Source organism: Corvus hawaiiensis, chromosome 10 (genome assembly GCF_020740725.1).
Source record: "Corvus hawaiiensis isolate bCorHaw1 chromosome 10, bCorHaw1.pri.cur, whole genome shotgun sequence".
NCBI classification, from domain to species: domain Eukaryota; kingdom Metazoa; phylum Chordata; class Aves; order Passeriformes; family Corvidae; genus Corvus; species Corvus hawaiiensis.
This window is the reverse complement of record NC_063222.1, coordinates 9,907,128-9,916,870: the sequence shown is the minus strand read 5'-3', so window position 1 is coordinate 9,916,870 and position 9,743 is coordinate 9,907,128. Positions and strand designations below refer to the sequence as shown.

At 36.7% G+C, this 9,743-nt stretch overlaps 1 long non-coding RNA gene across 1 annotated transcript in view; it reads right to left on the bottom strand.

Moving 5' to 3' along the window:
* Positions 1 to 3,289: 3,289 nt before the first annotated feature.
* LOC125331050 overlaps positions 3,290 to 9,743 on the bottom strand; it is a 110,692-nt gene continuing 104,238 nt past the window's right edge. Inside the window, exon 7 of the long non-coding RNA XR_007205839.1 lies at positions 3,290 to 7,964. This is a non-coding gene — a long non-coding RNA (uncharacterized LOC125331050). The remainder of the gene's footprint in view (positions 7,965 to 9,743) is intronic.

Below are 9,743 nucleotides of genomic sequence, written 5' to 3'. Positions count from 1 at the left end.
AAATCTCATGGCCTTTCTCCATTAATAACTTTATACCAGATGCTCCAGCAAGATGCCCAAGAACCTGGGTTAGCAACAGTCAAACCTTAGGAGACTGCTTAACCTCCTCAGTTGTGCACACAAACATATTCTGAAAATGGACTGCAGGCCTTGGTGACAAATAGAATTTATTTCCCTTTGCATTGCTACTTTATGTAACCCTTCTATGCAATAAGGAGCAGGAAAAAATAGATTTTAAGACTATCTTTTTAATATCTTTAAGGTACTACTACAATGAAAATAGAAATTTTTTCCTAAGTATTACACATTGACCAAATCATTAGTAAATTTGGTGGAAAGACACTAAATTATTTTGTTGTCATGTAGTGATTGTCTAAAAAAATTATAAAACATGTTAAACAAAGCTCTCTTCCTGTGTGGATGGGCCAGTCTCAACACTGATGGCTTTATGTGAGGTCTTAATAAATGCAAAATATCAAGGCAACTTAGGACCTTGAACTACAGCCACCTTCCTCAATACAGCTGGAAAAAAGCCTCTGAAGTGAGTGGAAGTTCAGCATCCACAGGATGTCAGCTTCAATAAGATTGTTGCAAGACAGGTATAAACCTTCTGCAAGATCTTTGTAGGACCTTGTGAACCTCTTTCCCTGGAAGGGGGTCTCCTCTGTATGTGGAATACAGTTCATCCTTGCTTTTTTCACTTCATTCTGAGTGATTAAAATCAATGGACTCATCCAAGCCCACTCTCATTTTAACAAGAGCACCCTGGTGAATGTGACTACTGTCAGCATTCCTCCAGCCAGACAGCACATTTGTCATCACTGCCATGCTGCACAGTGGTAAAATGTTGCTATTCACCTTTGGGAACACCTGAAATACTCCTACATGTATGTGACCGAACTGGTTTCAAGATCAACCACATGCCACTAGATAAATTAATCATTCAAATCGCTCAGCATCAAAGTAATGCACACGTTGAGCTCACAGGACAGTTTATTGCACTCTCAGTGACACACAGAACATCATTTTTCACCTTTGGCACTCAGCTCATAAATTCTCCAATAACTTGTAATTGAGTAACTGGAGCTGTCAAGTGCATATTTTGTACTTCAGTTTCTGCTAATATCAAGTGCCCGCAGTCTGAACCTGGTTTTGCTCCAGCCTACACCAGAGTTCACTCAGGGTTACAGTCTGACCACCCCAGGTTTGGCTTGCATGGGAATCCACAAGAGGAGAGTTTGAGCACGAGCATCTTATTGTCCACATTTACTAGAGAACTTTCCTTAGGTAACCAACTTCCTTTGTCAGCCCGAGGCCTGTGTGTGTACTACCTATACTCACACTCAGAGAGACAGGCATTTCCAAAAGCTCCTTTAAGTCAGCATAAACACCAGGGTCAAGGATGTTGTTACATGTAACTGCTGGGAATTGTCACCCAGAATTGTCACAACAACATTCTCTCCTCAAGGCAGTGTCAAAAAAGTAGTGGAACTCTACACAGTAAACAGTTCAAAGAAAGATAAGAAATGCTAAATAGATCATGGCAGTAAACTTCATTATTATTTATGGTATTGTAGACAAATAATTTAAATGAAACAAAACCCAACACTTCGCTTAAAAGAATTATTGGGACTAATCTATGTTTATTATACAAAACGCTATTTTCCCATACTTTAGTTATGTTTAAGAAACTGAATTTTATAGTATTTTGGCAATGGAAGACATATTTTATTCTATTTTATTATTCTTTAAGGTTGTTTTTGTGGACCACATTATATATTACTTATGTAAATTTTATATCCCCACTTAAACATTGGAAGAAATTTAGTGGTGCTAAGACACAGAAGGGCATTTTAGTGACACTATTCTAATTCTCTTTTTTCAGTCTTTACTGAAAAAATTCAGAAGGTATTTCTTTCCTCTTTCTTCCCTCTATGGAGACATTGACGATTTGTCCTGGTTTTGGCAGTAATGACAGCAGAATTATACAACCCTTTCACCACTTCAGTTTCCCTAGGATTAAGGAATGTGATAGCATTGCAACATTCCCAAAGTGGGTCAGTACTGAGAAGTTTTTTGGCTGTCACCGATTCAGAGATGAAGCCCTGATGCCACAATAAAGAGGCTGTATTTTCAACAACAGTGACTGCCACATAAATGAGTTTAAAAATTGTGCTATGATATCTTTCAAGTCATCATTATCAGTGCCAAAAATCTTCTGGATTTAAATTGCATGTCACGTATTTAATCTACATAGCATGTGGAAACAGAAAAAACATCTCTGATACCTTGATTTTTCCCTGGGGAAAAGCACAGAAATTTTACCATGGTCTAACTGCAGGTGGCCATATGTTGAACATTAGATTTCCAGAGCCGGAAAAGCTGAGTCCACATTCCAGAATGCACTGAGAATCAATATACATATTAAAATTTTAGAGAGAACTGTTATATTCTTATTCTCAGTGGATGTGTTAGTAGAACTTGTGACTTTAAGTACCCTTCTGGTAAAAAGATTGCTTTGTAATTTGAAAGCACTGCAGACATGGCACATGTTGTGGATGCCAAGCCTGGCTTTTATGAGATGTGGTACCGCTGCTTTTATAAAAACTGTCCTCTCATTGAAGTTCGTTATCTTTAATACTCCTTATATATCACAGTAAATTTTAGTGTACAAAAGTAATGCAAATAGGATCTATGTGTGCAAAACTGCTTGCAGAATTGGAGCCTATTTTTATTTTTTCAGTTTTGCTACTCACAATGAGATGTGCATCATGATAAATCATGTTATAAGCATTTTATACAGCAAAAAGAGGCACTTAAACTTCAGCACTTTAAATACTGAAGAAAGGATAAATGGAAAATTATTTATGTGTTCTTGTGTTTCTCCTTTTGACTCTCTGGTCCCACTGAGATCATGCTAATTTCTTGCAAAATTTAAATGTTTTAAGAACCATTGTTTCTTTGTAATAACACAGAACATCAGCATCACTAATTCTTTATTTCTTCTCAATTTAAAGTATGCATTATTTTATCTGAATTCCAACACAAATTCCAGATTAAATCTTAGATGTCTCACACCTGTCAAAAGTTAATATATAGACATGATCTAGTTCTACCTGTTTTTGAGTTTTTCACACATTTTTCTCACCTTTCTGTCACAGAGTGATAATGGATTCCCGAGACACTTTAAATCCTTAAATATGCACAAAGTGAGGCAGGGGGGCAGTTAATGTGGCTCATATACATCAACTACAGCACAAAAGATCAGAAATGAATCGTGGACTCACAGTGAAACAAGGCATGTTATTTAATGGAAATGATGCACTCCTGCCAACAGAGATAATGATAATTATACTATAACTTAAAACATCTTCTATGTACATAACTCCTGCCACTACTCTGTGTCCTACAAATCACACTAAGATTCATGACAAGATAAAAACCTTAATTATATCGAGCACATGAACATGAATTAATTTTAATATGCTTGGCTTCCTTTCTATGATTTAAAAAAACAGCCAAATGTTACACTTTTAAATATAGCCTGAGAACCACTTTGAATGTATCCACAACCATTTTTTTGGCGTACAACATAAGTTTCATTTTGATCAATTACACTCCTGCACTGCATATCTTGATGCAGTATAATTGCATAACATTAAGACTTTTGAATGGAATACATCAGGTAATGATTTACAAATCGGATCAAAATAGAAAAAATTCTGTGTTGATGACCTTAGTCATGTTTCTATTCATGTTTCAAACCCAAATATGCTTCCATTTTCAGTTCTAGGCTTGCCACAACAAATCAAAATGATCTATCCTGGAAAAATAATCTCCTCAGGTTGAACACATGCAGTATAATAGGAGAAATAAATATTTTTGCAAACCAATCTGTATATGATATTCCATTACATTAAGAGACTTCCTGATATAATCAGCAAACAGACAACAAAGACTGATTAATCAATAACTAGGCATGGCCTTATTACAGTGAACAAATTAGACACTCGGGATATATTGCTTTATAGGCAAGATTTCTCTTTTACAAATATTCTCCATAATTGATTGTAGTGACCTTTAGGCAATACTGAAAAACATCCTCAATTAATAGGGTTCTTTTGCAAAACAGATCACAGTGGGGAGAACCACATGGCTTGCACAGTAAGAGTTCAGAGAAAAGGAAGAAAATGGTTTTTATATTTGTCCAGTGGGAAGCAGATGAGAGCTTTACTTTCCAAAGCAGTATTTGTTTAATAAAAGCAATGCAAAGACACTTTAGCACTAATACAATATTTCTAGAGCCACAGCACCAGCTGAGTTTGAATCTCTTGGTCCCTCTGTTATGGGAGTACGTAGGAGCAAACTACAACTTGTGAATTGTTGCCACATGCAGATCAGAAGTCCTTTTGTCACACACTGAGCAGGATTCTGTGTTTATAGTGCTCACTATATATTGAAAGCAATTATAAAGAACCAGTGAGAAGAAAAAAAAGAATGTTTGGAAAAAGAGGATTAAAATCTCACATATGATCTAGGGACAAACAACAAAACTGGTTCTCTTGTCCTAGTCTTGTTTGGTGCAGAAGATACCTAAGCACTACATTTAACTGGCAACTGCACACAAGTCTGAAACAAACTCAATCACATTAACAGAGCTTCTGTTTCAAACCTTCTTGTTACCCCTCCAAACCTCACCCTTCCAGCTTACAAAAATGTTCAGAGTAAATTTTTAAAAAATGCACAGACATATCAATTTCATGCCAAGACTTGAGGGGCATCAGCTGAGGTGACTTGCTTGCAGGAAATGGATGCAGAAGTATTCATATTTAATGTAGCACAGTTTTTCATGGAAATGGCAGGTCTTTTTAAAGCATTAAGAAAATTGGTCAAGATTTGGGTGTTCAAGTCTGACTTCAAAGCTGAGATCTGGGAAATAAAAAGAAAACCTTATTGGAAACAGAAAATGAAAAGAAATAGTACTTTTGGTCACAGGGGAAGTATGGGAATGAAGATTGTGTAAAAATTCCTCCTGCTTTGGACTGGAAAAAGGGAAAAGTAAAATAGCAGGATTAGTGGTATAGTTTTTGGGGACCAACATTCACCTTCTGAATACCAGACCATGCAGGAAAGAACTGCACTTTCCCTCTTCCACCTTCCAGCATATTTTTTCTCTCCATTTAAAGGGTCAGACCCTCGCTGTGTGTTAGCCCTGGAAAAGCTGCCTTTTGGGGCAGGGAGGAGGTTTTGTTGTTGTAATTTTTTTACTCAAGCTGACTAGAGGGAGCAGCATTTTTAGATGAAGTTGGAGTAAGGAAAGATCATCTCCTTGGAAGATGCTGTTGTCAGCTAACCCAGGAAATTTCAAATAAATTTGCAGACCATTTAAAGACAAACAGGAGGACAAAGATAAAATTTGAGCTTAGACAATAGTCCATCCCACATGCAACCCATATAAGCCTTTTCTGAGAGCTGAATATAACTATATTCTCTTCAAGACAGACAAATAAATGCAACAAAAAGGTTCAATCCATTTCAGAGTGAGGGAAATAAGCTTTACCCTCTCCACTCAACAAGCCTTATATTGATGGCCTTGTGTGTAGCTGTCTGTTTTTATTAGTTTACAGGCTGTAAACACTTCAGTGTGGAACGTCCTGAAGGAGAGTGTCCGTAAACTTCTCTTTCTTTCTTTTCCTCTTTATAAATGAAAGCTAATTAGACTTGATCTTAGTCTTTTCTTTCATGAGATTCAAACCTGCTGGTTCTGTGTTGTAGCTTCTGGCTACACTCTGATCAAGTGTCACAAAAATACTGTTAAGTCCAGAAGTTGTTAATTTAAACAACTTTTTTGTTTCCTGCCCAACCCCACCACCACCATTTTTTCCATGTCAGTTGACCTTGCACGGATTTTCAGGCACAGCATTTGTATAAACTGTCCTAACAAAACCAAACAACAACAACAAAAAGTCAGTGTAATGTGACCCATTCCATTCTTTGTAGAACTGTTCTTACAGGGCGCTGGAAGAAGTCAAAGAGTGGTGTAATAGAGAATTCCAGTTACAGAATCCATTACATGCTGCTTTGAACCCTTGTCACATTCCATAGACATATTTGAGATCCATTTGGAAGTTAAATGCTAACATGAAAGGAGCATTCTCACAATTTCTTTTTCGGTCCCATCCACTGCAGGATTGCTGAGGTTCTGCTGAGCAGACATTTCCAGCCAGGCTGATGCACCAGCACCATCCATCACCTTCTAAAGCTGACACACTGAATCCTTTGTCTCTTCCCTTTCCCATGAACACAGTAAACTGGGCAATGACCAAATGAGCAAAGAGGCATTACAGCCCACAAAACTGCCTGAAAGTGTCTGCAGAATCAAGCTGGAGGTGCAGAGAAACAATTCCTAAAATTTCACTCAGTTTCATAAAATACAAGGGAACCTTCAGCTCGTGCAGCACAGTGACTGTTCCAGGATACAATGTGCACTGCAGAAAACACTCAGCTCCATGGCTTGGGTTAATAAAACAACCCTCTGAGTTTTTGGATAATTGTCACTCTGCACATAATCCATGGCTCCAGTTTTAACAGGCCAGCACCAAGTGAGCTAAGATTCTATTCAACTCAACAAACCATGACAACTGGCATAGATCAGAGCTGTTTAGCAGCACAGATGTACACATCTTCTTCTCCTAGAAAAACACAGAAACCTCCTACTAAATGTCAAATAACTCTAGTCAAGTTATTCACTGAAATATCACCAGTTATATTCAGTTACCTTTAAGGCAATCTGTGCGTCCAAGCAAATCAGAAGACCTTTTGACAAATCAAGATTAATTTTGAGTAGCTGTGACACAAATATACCTGGTTATACCATGTTCTCAGACTTATTTTTCTATACATCTTGTTGTGGTAATTGTATGTCTAAGATTATTAATCCAGAAAAGCCTTCTCTGACCTTCACCACAGAGTTTTTGCTGGCATAGTTACTTTGCTAAAAAGCCTGATTTATTCCCTTTTACGTTTGGAAACGTAGATTTGGCTCCAATTTCAATATCTCATTATTACATACAGTGATAACAGGAAAAAGAGGACCTGAAAATGTCTATCTTCAGTTTCACCTCATCTTTCAAGGATGTGACAAACACTAAACACAGCAAGCAGATACTCAGTTCATGTGTACAATGGAAAGGTTACTTGAGCTCAACACATTGACTTTCATGAGGTACTGCCAGCACATACTGTGATATCTTGATTCACTGTATTAAGTATCACCCTGGAATTATACTGAATTTCAGCATTTCTAGAAAGTTGCCTGGAACATGAAGGTAAATACCTTGTTTGATAAACAGGCTTGTTTTCCTTCATACAACAATTCACAGATATCCTGTCAGATCAATCATTCTCTGTGGCTGCCTCTGCACTCTCTGCCTTGATATCTGAACATCTGCCAACATTACATGAATTCTGTTTAGAGTCTAAATGTAGACTTTGTGAAAATATGGACACCTGCCAGATCCATAACAATTATTAATGACAAAAGTTGTGGTAAAGATGCAAATTGAAATTTTCATCCTCAGGCAAAGATTTCCTTACTAGTAATTTATTAGTAATATACCTTCAGAGGAAATAGTTTAAATTGAAGAAAAATATGTATAATATCTTAATGGATCACACCTCATACATATTGTCTAATGTGATAAATAAAGATCCCTTCTTCAAGACCAGTTCTAAACAAAGTTTAAACCAAGCTAAAGAAGGTATTTGGACATGAACTCCCAAAGTTTTAATTTATTTTTCAACAGAGCTTGTCTGATGCCAGATAGTACAGTGTTACAATTATGTCTTGCTTTATTGGATGTGTTTCTTCAAAGTGAAGTCTGGACACTTTTTGCAAGGCCATCATTTTCACAGCCAGCTCATGTGCATCATGAATGCACAGGTTACCATGGCTGCCTCCGCATCTGCAAAGACAGGAAAAGCCACCTTAGTGACAGCTACACAAAAATTATTTTTAGCAGCTGCTGCTGAGCACTTTTTGAGTTTCTGTAAGAAAATCAGAAGACCCGTGGGCAAGTATTTGCATGGTAAAGACACTCTCCAGGATCAGAGTGATGGAAAGCTCTGAGATGTCCCCTGCTCTGAGAAAACAATCCTCTGCCCTCTATCACAAACACACCAGGACCTGCATCTGAGCATCTGCTCCTAGCTTCTTTTAAATTAAAACTACAATCCCAGCATTCAGTCCAAATACAGAACGTCATTGACATTTTTACAATGTTGCAAACTCTTAAAATTCTTTTTTGATGCCTCGTTTGAGCAATACAAAACAAAACCATCCCTCTAGTCAAAGAGATTTAAAAACCTCTTTTAAAGTGTGGGTTTATACAAGATTAAATTAATCTAGTGCTATTACTGACATGTTTTCAGCTTATTACAACACGGCTAACTTGCCTACTGACAGTCTGGAATGTTCTTGCTCATTCAGATGTTTCCTTCCACAGCCACATGCTGAGGCATCGGTTTGGTTCTGACTCCAAAGGAAGAGTACCACCCACTGAATCAGCTCCTGTGGCATCCTGCATTTTCCTTAGAGAATCTCCTCAGCCTAAGTTCTGGACATTTGATGTGAATATAACCCAAAAGTAAATACGACAACAACAACCACAAAATTATATATACATAACATACACATGTATACACACATATACTAAACATATGGAAAATGCATTGCTGCCACATGAGACTGGAGGTTATTACAGCTCTCTTTAGAAAAAAATCCACATAATTTATAAAACATACGTGCTGCTTTCATGTTATTCCCTTTCCTTACCTCTAATAGAAAACCCCAGAGAAAGCAATTTATGCTTACAAAAAACAGCAGCATCTCTTGTAAAAGATAAATGCCAAATTATATAGTGAATAGGAAAACATAGCACTGGTTGTGAGCCCACTGGAAATGTATTTTTTTTTCTCTGTAGGTTTTCCTTTTTTTTCTTTTTTTTTTTCTTTCCTTTCTTTTTTAAATACTCTTATTTTTTCCAAAACCAGGAACACCCTGAAACTGACTATGAAAAAAATCCTTATGCATAGACAGGAAGAAGAGGTTTCAATTTGATGAAAATATATGTACTATATGTACGTCTTTAATACTCATTCTTAATGGAAGGCCCCATGAAGATGTCTGCCAATGTCTCCTGTTGCCAGTTTAGAAGAATAAAATGGATATCAGGTATCTTGTCTATCTACTAGCAGTTTTATTTTGATAATTCAATATTGAAGGAAGCAACTTGTTTATTTAAACTGCCACCAGACCAACAGGGCAAACAGGCTTTCAGTGGAAGATGCAGTAGAAATTCAAAAAGAAATAATTACAAGAAATATAATAGCTTTGAAAAGCCAAGTACTATGTCAGTTCTAATAATCCTTCTTTCTTCATAGCAGATGAGGAGCTTTGTAAGGTGATATTGATATTAGAAGAAATAGGGCTTCTCATAATAAAACTACACAATAATATTGGCTCCATCCCTAAATATTTATATAGAATTAAATAACATTCTCCTTCATTATTATACTCCTCAGGAGTCATTCATGATATACATAACAAATCAATAAATCAGTAGAAATGCCTAGCAGTGATAATAGGCTTTTAAAAAGAACAAATACAAGGATTAAAATCCTAATTATAGGGGAAATAATGAAGGTGTATGATGGAACACTAGATTATATCTTGCTAAAGGTGT